The sequence below is a fragment of the Mustela erminea genome, chromosome 5 (genome assembly GCF_009829155.1).
Source record: "Mustela erminea isolate mMusErm1 chromosome 5, mMusErm1.Pri, whole genome shotgun sequence".
NCBI classification, from domain to species: Eukaryota; Metazoa; Chordata; class Mammalia; order Carnivora; family Mustelidae; genus Mustela; species Mustela erminea.
In genome coordinates, this window is record NC_045618.1 from 105,923,661 (window position 1) to 105,944,622 (window position 20,962).

The 20,962-nt window shown below is 41.2% G+C and overlaps 1 protein-coding gene across 2 annotated transcripts in view; it reads right to left on the minus strand.

Moving 5' to 3' along the window:
• The window catches only part of ARMH4 (armadillo like helical domain containing 4), a 117,681-nt gene that overhangs the window by 44,988 nt on the left and 51,731 nt on the right, over positions 1–20,962 (minus strand). The window lies entirely within an intron of this gene.

Here is a 20,962-nt window from a genome sequence, read left to right on the forward strand (position 1 = left end):
AAGAAACTGCCACTTACAACATTTATGCATTCATTACTTTTTCCCAAAATGTTTAATTACAATCTGCTCCTTCCTGATTAGTTTGACATAGCATCGCAAGCATGGAAATTTAGCATAAAATCTAATTAAAAAGCACCAACAGGGAATGAGCAGGTAGTAACTGTCCGAGGGCATCTAATGCTGTGAGACATTTGTGATTCACACTATCTTTGCTCTTGAAATTCATAACCACTATATTCACAGTATTGAAAGAAAAAAAAATGATACTGTCCAGCTGGGTTTGAAGACATTGACATTATCAAGGGACAAGAGTGTTCTTAAAACAAACACAGTATTTTATTCCAGTAATATCAATTATTACCCAAAACTTTTGAAAGATTCTTTTTCTATAATTACCACCAGAGTATATAAAATATTCTTTTTAATTCTCCCATTAATTTCACAAATTCTTATTTAGTGCCTGTCACATATGTGATATTGAACTAGGAGTCATGGATTTTTTTTAAAAGATTCAAGAATAATTCAGAGCAAAATCAGACACATGGTATTGTTAATCAAACATGGTAATGCCATTTTTTTAAAGATGTATTTATTTATTTGAGAGGGAGAAAACGGCGGCGGTGGGGGGGGATGCAGGGGGAGAGGGAGAGGGAGAGAATCTCAAGCAGACTTCCTGTTGAGCATGGAGCCCAATGCAGGGCTCAATCCCATGACCCTGAGATCACGACCTGAGCCAAAACCAAGGGTCAGATGCTCCAAAAGCTGCCCCGTGCAGGTGCCCCCAGGATAACACCATTTAGATCAAAAAAATGTTTCACAGAAAGTATGCTGCCTGGCAAAGTATAGTTCACTCTTTCTGCATCAAAATAGAATCCTTCAGTCTGCCTCACTATCCGCTTTCTTTCTTGAGAGCAAACCGCTCTGTTGGGAGCCATGCTATAGGGAGGGCCACATGGCAAGGAACTGAGGGTAGCCTCCACCCAACCAAAACCTGAAGCCTTCAGTCCTACGACACCCAAGAAATGGAATCCTGCCAACAACCATGAGAGCTTGGAGGCAGATCCTTGTCTGGTCAACCCCTGAGAAAAGACCACAGTCTCAGCTGACACATTAAAGCTGAGACCCTACAGCAGAGGACCGGCTGAGCTGTGACTTGATCCTAACATTTTGTCTCCACAGTCTTGCATGTTAGTGGCTTTGCGTGGTTATTTACTTCACATAAAATGCCCACTAATTGTTAGAAACTCCAGGATACTTCTTCAGCTGCCAACAGCAGACATGTTTCATGGCTAATCCGGATTACTCATATCTCGGTATGCATGAACATGCCGGAATGTTCCACAGCCATGCCTGTGCATCCTGTGCCAGAGGAGAAAGCCAATCCTATTCTTCACAGTTACCTTCTGGAGTAAACAGGGAATCCAAACTAGGCAAATCCAGAAACAGAAATCAACCTAGTGATTTCCGGGGTTCAGAGAAGAGAGGAGTGAGGGAGGAGGTGCTTAATGCATACACAGTTTCCTTCTGGGGTGATGAAAATGTCTTAGAGCTAGAAAGAGGAGATGGCTGTGCAACACTGTAAATGTATTAAATGCCACTGAACTGTACACGTTAAAACGGTTAATGGTTATTTTATATTATGTGATTTTTTTTTTAAGATTTTATTTACTTATTTGACAGAGAGAGATCACAAGTAGGCAGAGAGGCAGGCAGAGAGAGGGGAGGAAGCAGGCTCCCTGCTGAGCAGAGAGCCCGATGCGGGGCTGGATCCCAGGACCCCGGGATCATGACCTGAGCCAAATGCAGAGGCTTAACCCACTGAGCTACCCAGGCACCGTATTATGTGAATTTTACCACAATCAAACACATTTTTTAAATGCAAAGAAAAAAAGAGTAACTGGAGATAAGCAGGGACCAAGAAGGCTTTGACGGTTTCAAAGAAACGATTTTTGAATCAAAAGCAACTTACTACACATACTACTTCCAGATGCTATATTCATGGATCCTAAAAGGTCGATGATGATAAGACTTACACTGACATTAAAGATCCATGTCGACTGTAAGACTTACCTGTGATTGTAGAAGCACTAAAATCCAAAAATCATTACACTCAAAGGTAAATACTATCACAAATAAAATAAACATGGTTACTACTAATTTAAGCAGCTATATTTTGCTTAATGAATCTACAGTATCACTTAGAATGCACTGATATAAAGTGGAAAAACTCCAATATCACCTACGGGAAAAAAATGCATGGACTAGAAGAAAACAGGTCATTTGTTTTCTCTGAATAGAGGAATCATGGATGAGTTTTCCCATCTTCTTTTTTTTTTTTTTTAAGATTTTATTTTATTTATTTGGAGTTTTCCCATCTTCTTCAGATGCTTCTGAAAAGTGGCATGAGAGGCTTCCTTCGTCCTCATCTTTGTGCCTTCCCATCTTTCACTGGTAGGAAGAGGACCTTCCGGCCTCAGGCAGCACCACAATGCAGTAAGAGGGAAAGTGATGGCAAGAGAGATGTTTGTTTTTCTGGGTCAACACCTCCCTCTGAAAACTTCATTTATTCAACAAATTTGATGGAGGGCCTATTATGTGGTAGGCATTGTTCTAGACACCAGAGAGACAACCGTGAATACGTTAAGTCTCTGATTATGAAGCTTCCAACCCAAGACCATGGGATGAGGATGGGGCCCCAGCAGGAGAGTGATAAAGAAAAATCAGAGAAGCCCAAGAAACAGGGGCTTCTGACCACTCACTTATGTACGGAGAGTCAGCACAGCCTGAAAGGTCAGCCAAGGGAAATGGTAGCAGAATGCCTGCACCATTCCCTGGCCTTTGAGTGACTTTGTGGTCTGCTGTAAATAAAGGTTCTTTCTGGTGGTGCACAAAGCCAGAAGCCTACCCAGCTGTTTCTGGGCATAATGCCAGGATTATATATTTTAATCCAAAATTTCTGCCTTGAGCATATACTGCTTTATAGTCAGAATAAACCAACAAAACTGGGGAAATGGACTAACATGAACCCCCTGACTTCCTCCTTTTAGCCAACCAAGCAGGTGGTTTTTAGGAGGTGACAGGTCATTTTCTGCAAAAAGCATCACCTTATGAATATATAAAATAAGAAATCCCAAGAGAAGCTGAAATTTCACTTCAAGTAAAGAAAAAAGAATAAGCGAAAGAGAGTGTCACATTTCTCTTTGGAAAGTGCTGGCTTTTTCTGAATTCTAATGGACCGTATGTCATTGAAACATTTAAGTGGCCTGAATGATTCTTCTTTTCACGATGATAATGGATGTGACATGGGTGCTAGAGGACGAATAAGAAGCAAGAATATGAGGCAAGCAGATACTGAAAAGAGACCTTTAAAAAGCTTTTCGTTCTTTTTACTATGCACACCCCTGAATGGCTATGTTTGCAAATTGATTATAAAAATCAACTTTCTACATTTGGAAATGATGGAGTAGATTATCAGTTCATTCCTTCCCCCCGCCCCCCAAATACCTTTAGATGTTGGTGTTTTGCATGGAATGAAGTATTAATGTCCTCACCTTAAGTTTTACATATTGATTTCGATTCACTGACTAGAGTAATTGCCTACACATGAAGTATGTTGTAGCCTTGAAAGATGTTCCTTGCTTCTTGGAACATCCCATCATCAGGCCTGTCATGATTAGACAGCATCATATTTGCCTTGCTCAGCTGAAATGGAGACACTTCACTAGCCTTAATGATGCCTGCCTGACAACCAATTCATTTGGGAATGAGCCTAATGTTTTATCACTGAAGGACACAAAGTAGCTTTCAGAGATCTAAGAAAAGAGACAGTGACAAGCTATGCTAAGCAAACTACCTTTGTTTCTTAGCCAGCAGGCAAAAGTGTTACATGGAAAGTGTTCCAACTCTTGGATTTGAGGTGATATAGTCAAAAACGAAGTTATCAACTCTTACAGCTTAAAGAGAACTCTGAAGATCTCGTCCAAAGATTCCTGGGCCATCAGCTCGGGATCTATCTGCAGTTATCAGAACCTTACCTAGAAGATCAACAAGCCAATTGCAACTTCCAAGTTCCTTCTTTCCACAGTTTCTGCCATTTACACTTAGATGAGAAATGCCTGCAGCAACCAGCCCACTGTGCATGTATGCACAGGCATGCACTCAATTCTTTTTTTTTAATTCCAATTCAATTAATTACCATATAAAGGATTTTTAGTTTCAGAGGTAGAGTTCAGTGATTCATCAGTTGCATAGAACACCCAGTGCTTATTACATCACGTGCCCTCCTTAATGTCCATCACCCCGTTACCCCACCCCCCCTCAACCTCCTTGCTCTCCATTCTTTTAGTCAACCAATAACTGCTTTCGGAACCTCCAAAACTCATTGTATACTAAGATGAATCACAGGGAATATAGAGATTAATATACCACGATTCCCTACCTTCAAGTAGCTCACAAGCTTATAAAGATAGACATTAACAGGAGCACCTGGGTGGCTCAGTGGGTTAAAACTTCTGCCTTTGTCTCAGGTCATGATACCAGAGTCCTGGGATCAAGCCCCACTCTCTGCTCTGCGGGGAGCCTGCTTCCTCCTCTCTCTCTCTCTCTCTGCTTACCTCTCCGCCTACTTGTGATCTCTGTCAAAGAAATAAATTAAATCTTAAAAAAAAATAGGCATTAACAAATACAATATCACACTGTCAGCAAAGGTCCACAGAAGTAGAAATAAGGAAGTAATCAATTCAGGAGAATTTTCCCTGAGTAAGATGACATTTGCATCAGGTATTACAGACTGAGTAGGCATTCCACAGACAGACACAGGAGAAGCAGGAAAAGGAATTCCAGAGGAATTCTTGGTTTGCAAAATCTCAGAAACATGCATGTTCCTGAGGAAGTTACACACAGATCCAGAAGCGAGGCAGCAGGAGGGAAGCTGATAGGAAAGGCAGACTGAAAGCCTCAAAGGCCCTGCAAAGGAAGCTCCATTTATCCCATAGGTGAATGAAGTAGCCAACACACGGGTTTAATTTAAATGGCACTGCACTGTCTTATTCAAATCGACGGTCTCTTAGAACCTGGCATAACAGCCTCTCTCATAATATAAATATTTGTGCAGGGGAGTAGTCACGGCACAACAGACTATCAGATTTGTGTTTCAGAAAGACAGATAGCCCTGAGAACAGTGCAGAGAAAGAACTGAAAGGCGGGAGACACTGCAACAAAGACCGGTAAAGAGGCTCCTGCAATAAAGTCTGGGCAAGAGCTAATGCTAATGAGGGAACAGAAGACAAGCCGAGAACAAAGCAGAAGCTGACCCCCCCCCCCAACCTAGCCCCAACCATGGGATATATGTGGCATTCCTCAGCACTCCTGGCCGCCCTAAAGGAAAAACAAATGGTTAACCTGTAGAGATCACAATCCGGCAAGACCTGAGTCTCCCTCAGTTACAAATGTCTTAGTGATTTATGAGGAAAAAGCTTTCTTATCAATAGCCTAACTTGCAGAGACCCATAACTCAGCTTCCTGAAGCCCTAATATCATCCTCCCCTCCATAAAATTGAGGGAGGCTGAGGCAGAAGGAAATGTAAATAAAACTGAATTTCTTTCAAACCTGCAACCCATTGATAAGGATGTGTGATAGGAGGAATGTAACACTCCTCCAGGAAGCACCCAACTGTCTTACTGTTAATGCCTTACTAGAGGGGTAAACAACCTTCACAACTGGCAAGGTGGTACCCTGTGAGTCTTCTTTAACATATGAAAGTACTTTCTGGGAGAAACCTCCCTTTTTCCTTACTTCCCCCAACCCCACAGTATATAATCAGCCACCCTTCACAACTGCAGGGCAGCACTTCTTTCTGCCCACGGGTCCTGTCCCAGGTTTAATAAATCACCATTTTGCACCAAAGATACCTCAAGAATTCTTTCTTGGTCGTCCACTCCGGATTCTACCCCAAAGAACCTCACCTATATACCAAAACCACATCAATGCTGGGCAAAGGACCATGCTATGATTAGGGTGAATTCACCAGGCACTCGGGAGAGAGAATGAATGGGACTCTGCCCCTGACCGGCTGTGGGAACTGAGGGTAACAGACAGGAATTCCAGATGACACTCAGATTTCTAACTTAGAAATGAGTGTTCCTTTCAGCAGCATACATACTGACTTAACAATCAGTGTTCCCAAATAGCTCAGTCCCCCTAGCAGCTCAAAGGGGCGGCAGAAGTTGACAGGATCCAGATCACAGCTGGAAGGGGCAGACTTGGACAGGGAGTGAGCTGCCTCTTTTTCTTTCTTGAGTCAAACAGAAGTAAGCCCAAAGGAAAATTGAAGGGGCTTCCTTCCACATAGTGACCTCAGATCCATCCGAAGCCCCTCAATGTATGAAAAGAACTACAACTCAGGGCAATGAACAGAGCTACTGAAGACCACACAATACGGTAGAAACACAGTCCGAGCAATACAAAAAGTCTCCCCAGTTTCCCCTCCCATGGTATTAAATGTTTCCTTTTATAAATCAAGACAATACTAAACTCTTTAGTTTCCTGAGCATGGAAATAGAGGAGAAGACATAACATGTTTGTAAATCAAGACAAAATGTATACAGCTATGCCTTCCACCGTTCTGAAGGTCCAGCTCTTGGCAATTCATTTTGTAACCTGGTACATTGGAACATTTCTTTTCTTTATTCTAAGGAAAACAGTTGAAAAGATTAACAGATAACAATCATACTAACCCAGAGGCCCTGGTTTTTGTAATGTGACAAATAAAGGTTTTTTTGAATGAATTAATTGCAGGTTAGGGCAGACCTCAGCATTAAGTTTTCAAAAAAACAAACTTAATTTTCCATATCCTGTAAGGGCCTATTTAGCCAGAGCAATTCCATCCAGTTAAACAGTGATTTTGTTGTTTATGCAATAAAACTTAAACTGACCCTGCGCCCCCATCAGGGAACTTACTTAAAAGCAAGTCCCAAGGGGCGCCTGGGAGGCTCAGTGGGTTAAAGCCTCTGCCTTCAGCTCAGGTCTTGATCCCAGGGTCCTGGAATCGAGCCCCATATCGGACTCTCTGCTCAGCGAGGAGCCCGCTTCCTCCTCTCTCTCTGCCTGCCTCTCTGCCTACTTGTGATCTCTGTCAAATAAATAAATAAAATCTTTTAAAAAAATAAAATAAAATAAAAGCAAGTCCAGGAAACCAGTCCCAGGTAACAAAGCCCAAATACAAGGGCAAGGCAGGCCAGGCCAGGTGGAGACATCCAATCAGTGGGTCGCACATACTGTCTCCCTAGCTACCAAGGAGTGTGGGCCCCACCTTTTGGGTGCCTTTTGGATGCCAATTCTGACCAAGGTGATAGGCTTGGTCTACTAGGGTAAACTGTAATTCAATTGGCCACCCATGTGTGACCTAGCATGACTGTGCAGCTTTCTCTGTGTGTTACAATCTCATTGACCACCTGTGCGTGGCCAGACCCAACCACATGGCCCTTGCCCTTTAAAAGTTAGTTGGTAAGGCAGGGAAGGGTCGCCTTTTTGTTAGAGACAGCCCTGACCGGTCAGTTTGATTCTCAATGCTTGGCACGAAATAAAGCTTTGCTTGACCTTCGCTTTTTATCAGTCTTTTGATCACGGGCCCATTATTGGGGCACCTACCAATCCTAATTGAAAAAGAGGCAAGAAAAGCTGTTGCTGATTCATCAGAATACATTTCTGCTGTCTGTATACTGAATCTCCTAAAAATAAGGGATTCAGATTTACTAACTTGTTTTTATGCATCCAAAAATCAATACTGGGGATGCAACAGATTGAATTCAGGGCTTCTAAATAATAATTTGGGAGTTGCTGGTGATACAGCAGATACTGATCAGAACAACTTCATGTTTCTTCCCAGTATTTCTTTCTTTGCTAACTGCTTAAATTGTCCAAGTTCTAATGGATGACCAGTCCTTCCCTCCAGCCCAGTCACAAAAGGATCACCCAAGTGATTCCCAGTGTGTTTTAGGCTGACTGCAACATCCTGATGGAACATGAAGCTTTTGTTTAATCCAAACACCCCAGTGAAGAATTAATATAGAAACAAGGGAAGGCAGACTGCTTCAATATTCAATTTTAACTTCCATATATCATTCACTAATGAAATAATCAAGACTATCTGTCAAAGTGTCTGACATATAAAAGACACTAAGCGGTTTTTACTATCTCAGTGAAGAGGTCATGGCAGTAATAGAAATCATGGTTAATTTTTAGACCTTTCAAATTACCTAAGTAGTATTCGGAAGGAAGGCAATTTTTATGCATCTCAGATGGTGCTGGTGACAAAGGAGGTAAACTGAACCACAGCAAGAACCCATGGGAATTTTTAATGGAGTGAAGGAATCCACATGCTGCCTTTCCAATTTGTGCCTTGATGCATGATATGGGCATCTTCTGAAACGCTGTTTTAGCCCAGAGACCAACCCTGACCCCTCCACTCAGTCAGGTCCCCTTGTCATCTGCTGCTTTTCATCTAGCACATGCCCTATGGTTATGCTGATCTCTCTGTACTGTAATTATTTCTTTTTTTTGCCAGTCTTTCCTATCTGGCCTGAAACGCCATAAAGTCAGACTGTCTGTACTATTCATCATTGTATGCCCAGAGCCTGGCAAGCGCCTCACACATTGTAGGTGCCTAGTAAGTATTTCTTGAATGAATGAATTGGTGAAAGATGGAATGAAATGGTTTTCCAAATCAAACTCTTTTCTGAAGAGACTTGACCACTACCGGACATATGCTATTAAAAATAATAGTCATATATTGTAAAGGATTTCAATTTGGGGTGGGGAAAAATGCTAAATACTTTGTTCATTTGAATAGCTATTAGTCCCCTTTCCTTTTTCCTCTACTAGAATCCCTTCGGCCAGAACTTTCCTGTAGTTTTAGTTGACTACAGCGCCATCTACTGCTAAGAGGGAGGAAGAGTCACCTTCCACATGGCAGACTGCAGGTGGTACCTGAGACAAGACCCTAGGACATTCAGGTGTCACCCTATTATCCTGCATAATGAGTCTTAGAGACCATTATCTCCACTTAACAAATAGGAAATGTGAGTGTTATTCATTAACATACCCCACAGCAAGTGAGCACAAAGCCCTGAGTGTTATTCAGTAACATATCCCAGGGCAAGTGAGCAGAGCCGTCAATACCGACTCCTGGCTACAGCGCCTCTCATTAGAACCTTGCTGAATGAGGAGGAGAAATGGCTTTCACAGAAATGCCTTGCCAGCGGCGCCCGGGTGGCTCAGTTGTTAAGCGTCCAGCTCTTGATTTCAGTTCAAGTCATGATCTCAGGGTTGTGAAATCGAGCCCGGCATCAGGATGGACATGGAGTCTGTTTAAGATTCTTTGTCCCTCCTCCCTCTCAAAAAATGAAAGGGAGGAAGGAAGGGTGAAATGCCTCGCTAGAGGAAATGTATTGCTAGTGTAAGCTCCTCTTTATCTGAATACCCCCTCCAAGTCTACATTTGGCTTTCAGAAGTTGCCACCTTTTTGGGAATCTGGCCCATAAAAATACAGCAACTCCAAAGTAAGTGAGTGGTGAGGGGGGGAAAAATCAGGAAATGTAGAAGAGTATAAGAAAACATGCTTATGCTGTTTTGCAAAAATAAGGTAACCCTGTTATTTTCCAAGTGCCCTTTGTTCAATTAAGAAGTCACTGTGTTGGGCGTCTGGGTGGCTCAGTGGGTTAAAGTGCCTGCCTTCGGCTCGGGTCATGATCCCAGAGTCCTGGGATAGAGCCCCACACTAGGCTCTCTTCTCGACAGGGAGCCTGCTTCCTCCTCTCTCTCTGCCTGCCTCTCTGCCTACTTGTAATCTCTGTCTGTCAAATAAATAAATAAAATCTTTTAAAAATTGAAAGAAAAAAAAAGAAGTCACTGTGTTAGCTTCGTCACTAAAGCCAATCTGCCACAAAGAGTGTAAAAAAAAAAATACTTGAGGCAAATGTTGCCTGTGATTTTATACCAAACATATCCCAAGTCATAGACTCAAATGCTTACAGAATCCTAGATTTTTACAGAGGACTAGTTTCATGGCCTGAAGTAAAGTAAAAAAATCAAACCACCCACCCTGAGCTGCCATCCCCTCATCAGGTCTTTCAGTCAACTGACGCCCACTCTGGTGTGTGCGCAGACATGCTCAGTGCCTTTGAGGTCTAAAGAAATTACTTAGCAAGCAACCCACTGTTACCTCCTCTTCACCTCCTCGCTTATCTCAGAAAGGATGGATTTATTTACTTCTTCAGGAAAAAAAAAAATTAAAGCTACAATTTACCTTTGGCAGAATTTTTTTTTCAACTTGTGCATAGAAGATAGATGATGACAAGTTCAATGCAATTTTCTGTATAAGCAGATTGAAGAGAAAGGATATTGGAAAACAACGTGGCCTTCTCAGACCTAGCTTCTCTGCCAACACATTATGAACGCTCCTGAGCCCCTGTTTTCCCAGCAGTAAAATGGGGATATTAATAGCTCCCCATTTATCTCACTGTTTGGACAAACAAGGTAATATGTGTTAAAATATTTAGTAAGCTCTAGAAGGATCATGCAAATTTACGGAAGTATCACTTAAACCTCCAAACAGAATCTTTAGGGAGATTCTATTATATTCGCATTTCTCTTGATAAACCAAGAAGTCCAATACTTAGTAGCCTAATTCAACCAGCAGCCATTGAAATGCAGAGTTCATGCTTACAGAGAACTCTTGACTTCACCTTAATTCAAACTTTTGCTTAAGAATGAAATAACTTGGGATCCCTGGGTGGCAGAGTTGGTTAAGAATCCGGCTCTTGATTTCGGCTCAGGTCATGGTCTCAGCTAAGGTCATGATCTCAGGGTCATGAGACTGAGCCCCATGCCAGGATCCATGCTCAGAGCAGAGTCTGCTTAAGACTCTCTTTCTGCCCTGGGGCTAATAATACATTATATGTTAATAAAAAATTTTTTTTTAATTTTTTTAAAAAGACTCTCTTTCTGCCCTACCCTCTGCCTGCCCCTCCCCCAACTCTTTTCTCAATCTCCATTAAATAAGTAAATGAATCTTTAAAAAAATAAAAAAGAATGAAATAACTTTTGGCATGCCTGGGTGACTCAGTCAGTTGTGTCCAACTCTTGATTTTGGCTCACGTCATGATCTCAGGGTCACAAATTCAAGCCCCGAGTGGGGCTTAACGCTCAGTGGGGAATTACATGTCTCCTTCTCCTTCTCTCTCTCCCTCTGCCCCACACCCTGCTCACACTAGCTCTCTCTCTCTAAAATAAATAAATCTTATTTTTAAAAAAAGAATTAAATAACTTTTGCTTACGATAACTCATGGGGACGACCTCCTGCAGGAGGGAAAGCCAGGTCTCCAGATTGCCAGGTCATGTTCATGCCAGGCACCATCCTGGGTCCCGGGTGAGGCGGGTCTCCTACCCAGTATGGGGAATCTCCTTCCTGGAATACTGTCATGTACCTCATTCTGCATACCTCAGGTAAAGAGATTCCCGCCTAAAGGCAGGCTGCTGAGGGAAAACATGGAAAAGGAAACCTATACAAAAAGATCAATGAGTCACAGGTTATTCTGCCTAGAGAAGAGAAAATTATGGAAGAATGCCAGAGCAGCATGGTGGTCAAAGTCCTTTATTTCCACTGAAGACCAAACATGCAGAGATGACGGTGATATCCTGGTAAACGCTTATTGCCTAGTGACTCTCATGGAACACTTTCATTGGTTTTTGCCAAATTTTTCTGCTTATAACTAGCCTATGGTTGCAACTCATCTTTGGCTGGACACGTGGATTTGCATCCCTTTGTACTAACTCTTTTCACTTTTCCCAATAAATTTACTGCTGTTTAATCTGACGAGCGATCTACTGTTGAACTGTTACTCACCCTGATACAAATTACATTCATCAAACTGAAGCTGTTCTCAGTTCTGGCACTAGATTCACCATGCTTTTTAAAGTTTAGTCTGCATTATTAACATTTTCTCCATCACTTAAAACAGTAAATCAAATCCTGATTTGTAACACTTACCTATTTCTGTGGTATAAATAGTCTTCCCATAGCCAATTTCAAACTACCAACAGAACATCACTGAATGTGGGGTGATGTTGAATATTACATAATGGCACACCACTGAGGTTAGTTACATCTGCATGGTGGAAATATTATATAATGGTGTGCCATTATGTTATTTTTATATATATATAAAAATTTTATTTATATATATGTATACATACATATATATACACACACATATATAACATATATGTATATATAACGTGTATGTTATATATGTATATATAACATAATTTTATTTATTATATATATTTTATATATATAAATATAAAATATTTCCACCATACAGATGTAACTAACACAGACAGAAGTAAAAGGTAGTAAAATAATTAGAAAGTGGAGTTTTGAGTGTACTTAACTATGGTTTTACTACAATTATTTAAGTTTATATAATCTGATTTTTAATAACGGCTGGACTTAACAATTGGCTTACAAAATTCCTGAAACTTTAACCATCGGCTCTTGTAATTCAGCATGAGCTAGCTCCAGCATGGTACTGGAAAGGGCTCACATAACTGTGAGGGAAATTTGGATTTGTGTATTAAGAGCAGCATTTTCTCAACCAAACGGATGTAGGTTTCATTCTTGGCTCTGCCACATACTGGATGGATATACAGCATTGATCTTCAATTTCTTCAAATGGAAAATGGGAAAAAAAATATGTTACTATCTATCTCTTAGGGTTATTGTGAGGATTAAATCAGGTTTTCTATGTTACCATCATAGCTAATACGTGGTACATATAAAACACGCAAGAAGAAGTGTTTTGTTGTTGAAAAGTTCCCTCATCCTTAAGCGGTCTAATGAGTTTCCAGGTCTCAAAGTTCATGTAAATGGAAGAGATGCCCTTATGCATGGAAAGCACTAGGGAATGAAGTCAGGGATGAATAACCTCTTAGATCTTCTAGTCATTATCCTTTCTTTTCCTAACAATCACTGTTATCCAGAGTTATTTAAAGGAAGGGGGGGGCAGGGAGGAGGAAGGAAAGAAAGAAAAGTAAAGAAGAGAAAAGAACAAAGGAAAGAAAGAAAGAAATCCAACATTTCCACCCTTGATAAGATGCTCAGTAACAGAAATGGACTGGGTGTCTTTTATTTCAACCTGAAATTCCACTATTTTCAGAACCGAGAGAAAGAACCCCCACAAACTGACAGCCTTCAGTGACTCCCCAACCCCAGCGGAGATTGACACATGAAGACTGGCAAGGAAGGGCACTATGAAGTTAAAGCACTACTTTCTTCTTCCCAAATGTCAGGCTTCAGTAAATGATCCCTCCTCTTCGAAGGCAACTCACACAGTTAATGCCATATGAGATCGCTGTCAACTCTAACACTCAAGATTTTTTGTTCCCACTTGAAATAATTCTTATTAAATGAGATCTCCTCTAGTCAGAGCTTGAGTGGTCAACTATTTGAATCTCAGTTTGGGACTTTGCATTTGTCTCCCTTAACTTTCGTCTTGGCAGATTTGCCAGTCTCCTGAGTTATTTGTTAGTCTTGACCCTTGTCATCCAATGTATCCCTTCTAGCATTTTATCATGCCTTCTGTAGTTTCATCCAAGATATTATTAAAAGGTCTGAATGGGCCAAGTTCTAACAATGAGGCTCATGGCTAACCCAGCTGACTTCACTCTTAAATGCAGAGTATATTTCTCCATTTTTTCTCTAGGGATACCTGTGAGCTACGTGATGTTTGCTCAAGTTTAGGTACACTGTGTCTGTATTATTGTCTATTAGTCCCATGAAACAAACATTTGAGGCTAGTTTGGTGTTACTAATTCAGAGTGAACTGACCCAGGCTTCTAGTGAACACTGCTTTGCAAGGATACAGGAGACATCTACTTATATTTAGACAATTTTGTTGGGTTTAATATCCCAAGCTTTCCTATGTGTACTCTCTAGAGCCAACCATTCTCTGTTGATGTAAATTAAGATTTTGTTTGACTCTCTCTAGCCTCTAAGTGCCTCTCCCCTTTACTCTTCTTCCACAGATATTAGGGCTAGCAGTTAAGAAGCTGCAACAGTACATTTAGATACTATCCTGGGATATCATTTATCTACAATATTTACAATTCATTTAAAATAGTTGATGTCTTACAATCCCTTCACCTTTTTAGGGTTTAAATATTTGCTCTTCCTCATTGTGTGAAGACCATGTTCCCTGGTAAAAAGATAAAGCAAAATAGCATTGCAAGATTCTGCTTCATCTTTGCCATTTACTAACATTACGTTAATCTGCTCCTAAAAATGAGTTTAAGAAGAAGAAAATAAGTCCTCAACGAATGGTGTTGGGATAACTGGATATCTACATATAAAAGAATGTATTTGGACTACCTCACATCATACACAAATCTTAACTTAAAGGGAATTTTTTGAGTGAAAACTATAATAGGAGCAAATCACCATGACCTTCATAATGATTTTGTAGATGCAAAATCACAAGCACAAATGAAAAGAAAAAAATGATAAATTGGACTTCCTCAAAATTAACAACTTCAGTGGTTCAAATGACACCATCAAGAAAGTAAAAAGGCAGGGCACTTGGGTGGCTCAGTCGGTTAAGTGTCTAACTTGGCTCAGATCATGATCTCAGGGCTCTGGGATTGAACCCTGCACTGAACAACCCCACCCCCGGAACTCCTCCCCTACCGAGACCCCTAGGAGCCCCTTGTAGGGCCCCTGTCAGGCCCATGTCAGGCCCAGGGCCCTGTGTGTTGGGTCCCATGCTCAGCAGGAAGTGTGCTTCTCCCTGTCCCTCTCTCTGCCTCTCACTAAAGCTCGTGTGTGTGCTCTCTTCCACTCGCTCTTTTAAATAAATAAATAAAATCTTTCTTAAAAAGGAAAAAAAGGTAAAAAGGCAACCCACAGAATGAGAGAACATATTTCTAAGTCACATAGCTCATATGGGTCTAGAATAAGTCTATGATATGGGTCTATGATATAGGCCTAGATATGGGTTTATGAGTCCAGAATATACAGAGAACTTAAACTCAATACTGAAAAGATAACCCAATTTAAAAATGGGCAGAGAATTTGAAAAGACATTTCTCCAAAGAAGATATACAAATGACCAATAAGCACATGAAAAAGTGTTCACCATCATTAGTCACTGGAGAAGGGCAAATCAAAGCCACTACTTGAACAGTTTCTTTTTGAAGTGATAAAAACATTCTAAAATCGACCATGGTGATAGTTGTACATATCTGGAATTTACTAAAAAAAATTTCAATTGTACACTTTAAATGAGTGAATTGTACAGAATATAAATTATAGCTCTATAATGCTATTCAAAATAAAATCCACAATGATGTCACTTCACACCAATAACAAGTATTGGTAAAGATGTGGAGAAATTGGAGCTCTATACATTGCTGGCTAGAATGCAAAATGGTACGACCGTTTCAGAGAAAAGTTCAGCGGTTCCTCAACATGTTAAACACAGAGCTACCTCATGACCCATCAATTTCACTCTGAGGAATCTACATAAGAGAAGTGAAAAAAATATGTCCACAGAAAAGCTTGTACATGAATGTTCTTGGCAGCAGTATTTATCATTGCTAAAAAGTAGATATAACATAAATGCTCCTCAATATGAGAATGGGCAAACAAAATACGGTATATCAGTACAACAGATTATCATTTAACAAGAAAAGGGAAAGACGTAGTAATATAAGCTATAACATGGATGAGCCCCAAAAATGTTATTATGCCAAATGAAAGAAGCCAGAAAGAAGCCAAATTAAAGAAGTCACAAATGGCCGCATATCATAAAAAATGTCCAGAATAAGCAAATCTATAGACAGAAAGTAGATCACTGGTTGTCTAGGGTTGGGGGACAGCGGGGGTCGGGTGCAGGAAGGAGAGTGACTACTATTAGGTTCAAGGTGATTTTGGGGTAATGATAAGGTTCTAAAATTAGATTATGGTGATACTTGCACAGTTCTAAATATATTCAAGCACACTAAATTGTACACTTTAAACAAGTGAATTTTATGATATTTAAATTTTATTTCAATAAAGTTGAGAAAGAGAACAAACTTTTGGAAAATGGAGGAGGGATAAAACTGGGTACCGGAGCTGGAAGCAAGAAGGGCTTAGAAAGGAAGAGAGTTAACAAATAGAACCCTGGAGGTTTGAAAGGTGGTCCTATAGAAGCTGACCAAGAAGGGAATAAGGAGCAGACCTGGCCAGGGGTTGGGGGGGAGGGACTTGAAAGAGCATCACCTGAGCACCCAGGACTCACGTGAGAGTGTCTACTGACCACCTGTAGACCATCTGCCTTGCTGAAGCCAGGTTTGAGCCACTGGTTCCTTCTGTAAGCAGCCACCTACACAGCTTGGTTTTGTGTGCACCAAGGCCTGCTGCTGGCCAGGCAGAGAGTGAGCAGTCCCATCTGGCCACGCTGTTATCTTGTTCTGTCCCTTTGGAATACTCCAGTGGGCCCTCCACATCACAGCCAATGCCCTAGACCATTCAAAAGCCCAGTGAGGGGGCCATGGACTTGGTGGTGTTATGTATTTGGTGGGCAGACAGGACAGGGAAGGCCCAAGGAAATAAGCTAAGGGCCACTGAGCTAAACCACATTTAGTTCTTAATGACACACCAGTTATAAAAGGTTTGGTAAGAGAAGATTTTTTAAAGAGTGAGAACTGATACATACAACATCCCAAAGTGAAAAGAATGAGGTCAAGAGTGAGAGTTGACGCGTTGGCCTCCAAGAATACTCTGTACGGCTAAATATTATCCTCCTAACTTACAAATTAGGAAACTGGGGCTCAGAGAGGTTAACTAATGTTCTCAAGTTGCCAGAGCTAGCAAGGGATATTATCTACATATTTCTGACTCTACTGTTCTCACACACACACACTGTCATCTTCTTCTTCTTCTAAAATCCAAATTCCTCCTGAAACCACATTGGTTTTTTAAATTCTACCTTTTGCTTCCTCATCAGGTTCATTTTCAGTTGTACAATAGAATAGAAATTTCTAGAAACTACTACCAATCACGAGGTATGTACTTATTTGGAGCTAATGGGTAGGGATAATACTTCTCCCTCCGCTCTCTTTTTGCTTTGCTGGAATCCTGAAGTGTGGCTAAGTAAACCCAGCTCTGTCTCCTACTCAGAAATGAAATGGCCATGGCCTCTCACATTTTGGCTACCAGTGCTGACCTGATAATATTCACAGTTCCTCTTGTTTCCTTTGTCTTCAGAAATTAAAACTCTCATCAGGGCAAGGCAAAAGCTTAGGAGCTGCTCTGCTCCATTGTTGCTGCTTCTCCCTGTCACGTGACCCCTGGGAACTACAGGGGACCCTGCACTGGCTGAGTGACCTGAATTTGAAAGAACTGCTCATAATCCCTCACATGCCAAGACCTAGGAGTCATCACTCCTTTCTACTTTTACTTTCACCTAATCCGTTTCACTTGACTTCAGTCTAAGATACTGTCCTGCCACTGTTATAGCTACCTTCCCACACAAACATCCTTCAAAGCACATCTGCTTCACTGGAAAAAAGACTCCCTTTCTGGAATAGTCACTGCAGGCTGCCTCTCCAACAGCCACTTAGTCCTTCCATCTTGACAGAACCCTTGTTCTGCCCATGGAGGCCCTTCCTTGGTGCAGGGAATGGCTCCTGACAGGTCTCCTATGCCAGTAGTTGGCAAACATTTTCTGTAAAGGGCCAGATAATAAATATTTTGTATTTTGCAGGCTATAAAGGTCTCTGTTGCAACCACTCAACTCTGACGTTCTATGGTGAAAGCAAACACAGACTTTTTTAAAGAGTGAGAAATGATAGATACAACATCCCGAAGTGAAAAGAATGAGGTCAAGAGTGAGAGTCAACGCGTTGTCCTCCAAGAATACTCTGTGTAAACAAATAGCATGGCTGTGTTCCAATAAAACTTTATTTACAGAAACAAATATCAGGCTGGATTTGGCCCAAAGGCTGTATTCTGTTGACCCCGGGCCTAATTCAATGGGACCAACACTGTTCCATTTGTTTTGCTAGTGATTGGTTTAGACACGGCATATGACACGACAGTGGCCAATATGGGACTGGGGGAGGAAAAAAAAAAAAAAAAGACCTGTGAGCAGCTCCTGTGGATCTTTCTTCCTCAAAAAGATTGTGAGAAGGAACTGTCTCTTTTCTGCAGGATATCACCACATTGAGATGTGATGCCTGGAAACAACATGGCTATTTTGAGACCATGGAAATTTGAGAGCCATTCTGATCAGAAGCACACCCTGAAGTTTTCTTAATTGTAAATGGAGAATAATAATAACTACCTATGAAACTCAAACAATGTAAAGTAAATCAAGTGCTTAGCAATATAGATAGAGAGCAAGCATCCAATTAATGACAGCTACTACTGCTAATTTTATTCTACATTTACATGCCCATAAAAATGCTACGTAAGGGGCACTTGAGTGGCTCAGTCATTAGGCATCTGCCTTTGGCTCAGGTCATGATCTCAGGGTCCTGGTATCAAGTCCTGCAACGAGCCCCTACTCAGCAGGGAGCCTGCTTCTCCCTCTCCCCACTGCTCATGCTCTCTCTCTCTCTCTCGTTAAAAAAAAAAAAAAAAAGAATGCTATGTAAAAGGTAGGTGCTCATTAAAAACTTTGAAGATGTACTTGGATATTTTTCTCACAAGAGCAGGCTGGACTTACTTTACTCCAATCTGCTCTGACCAGGACTCTACTGTGATAAACAGCACATTCACAGGGCTTTTTTTTTTTTTTTTAAGGATTCAGCATGTAACTTACCTGAATGGAGCTGGGGGTTGACTTCCTTGGCATTACAATCTAACCAGCAACGAGGAAGTCCTAAAATTCCATACTTCCAATAAGCAGAACTAATAACCATGGAAATGATCTGAGCAGCTGGGTTCATGGTAAGACTTGTCAGTAAAATTAGACATACTAGTCAAGAATGGCATAGTTCATCCACATCACTCCTCTACAGCAGGTAACACATGAGGCCATTTTCACTTTTGAAGACAACAAGGCAGAGAGAGACGAAATGCCCTTGTCACCATCGAGAGTAAATAAAACAACACATGAAATTATATTAAAACTTTAAAATAGGGCCAAAATGAGTGAGTCTAAGGATCCAACAAATTCTGGGAGGACCAATCAACTGCAGCTTTAATGAAGCGGATACCACGAATTTCTAACTCCTTTTTAAAGGTTTTTTTTTTAATATTTTATTTATTTGACAGAGAGACCTCAAGCAGGCAGAGACGCAGGCAGAGAGAGAGGAAGAGAAGCAGGCTTCCCACCGAGCAGAGAGCCCGATGTGGGACTCGATCCCAGGACCCTGGGATCATGACCTGAGCTGAAGGGAGGGGCTTTAACCCACTGAGCCACCCAGGTGCCCCTAACTCCTTTTTAAAAAGACCTTCTGGACCCCAAGTGAGGTTTCCTCAACTTCAGCAATAAAAAGTTATGTCCAGGGGCTCCTGGGTGGCTCAGTGGGTTAAGCCGCTGCCTTCAGCTCAGGTCATGATCTCAGGATCCTGGGATCGAGTCCCACATCGGGCTCTCTGCTTAGCAGGGAGCCTGCTTCCTCCTCTCTCTCTCTCTCTCTGCCTGCCTCTCTGCCTACTTGTGATCTCTCTCTGTCAAATAAATAAAATCTTTTAAAAAAAAAAAAAAAAGTTACGTCCACTGGCTCTTGCCACTCACCGTGTGGGCCACAGACCAGCAGCATCGACAGCTCCTGGGGGCTTCACACAATGCCACATCTTGGGTCCCACCCCAGACCTAACTGAATCAGACCCCACATTTTATCAGGATCCCCAGATAATTTGTAAGCATGTTAATGTTCACTGCACCTGCTTTTTCCTAAGGATTATGCTCAGCTACATAAGAATATTAAGACATTCACGCAGAGAAGTTGGATATGAACTTGAGGAAACTAAGTAGGAGAGAACACTCTCAAATTTCAAGTTCATATCCTAATGCTACTGCCATTTATGTTAAATGTTCTGAAGGTAGTCATGTTGTGATTTTTTTTTCTTTCCTGACAGCATTCTGTAATTATCATACATGTTCCCAAAATTAAAATATATAATGAACCCGAGAGAAAAAAAAAAAAAACCTTACACGCAAAAATGTAGAGTAAGAGGGGCACCTGGGTGGCTCAGTGGGTTAAAGCCTCTGCCTTCGGCTCGGGTCATGATCTGAGGGTCCTGGGATCGAGCCCTGCATCAGGCTTTCTGCTCCGCAGGGAACCTGCTTTCTCCTCTCTCTGTCTGCCTCTCTGCCTACTTGTGATCTCTGTCTGTCAAGTAAATAAATAAAATCTTTGGGGAAAAAAAATGTAGAGTAAGAAACAGAAACCTTACCTATAGCTTGAAGAAACGATGCCTGACAAGTGAAAAACTGACCAATTATTTATGCTGTCTCTAAGGCAGGCAATCACTTCACACTACAGCAGCTAAATTAAACAGTTAATTGAGTTCTGTGCAGACAACCACTATTGGGAAAGAAAGAACAAATCAGCAAAGGCTGCTAGAAATCCTTGTCAGGTTTTTAAACAGTTCAGCTCTCAAAAATGTCTAGGTTTTAAAAGGTATGGTTGGTAATGGACTCACTTTTCTCAAATATAGTCTGATTAGGAACTCCCATATATAAAAGCTCCCTATGGAGGGAGGCAGGAAAAGAATGGAACCCACGGGCCTTTTTTTAGCAGACCCCTTGCCCTCTGCTGCCTGTTGAAACAACTTAACCCTGAAGGTTTCATATAAATAACTTTTGCTTCACTTTGCACGTGTACATTTAGTCATGTAATGTTACAAATATCCTATGCACTGAGTTATTATGCCCTTTTTAGAATTAGGAAAACCAAGGCTCAGAAAAGTTA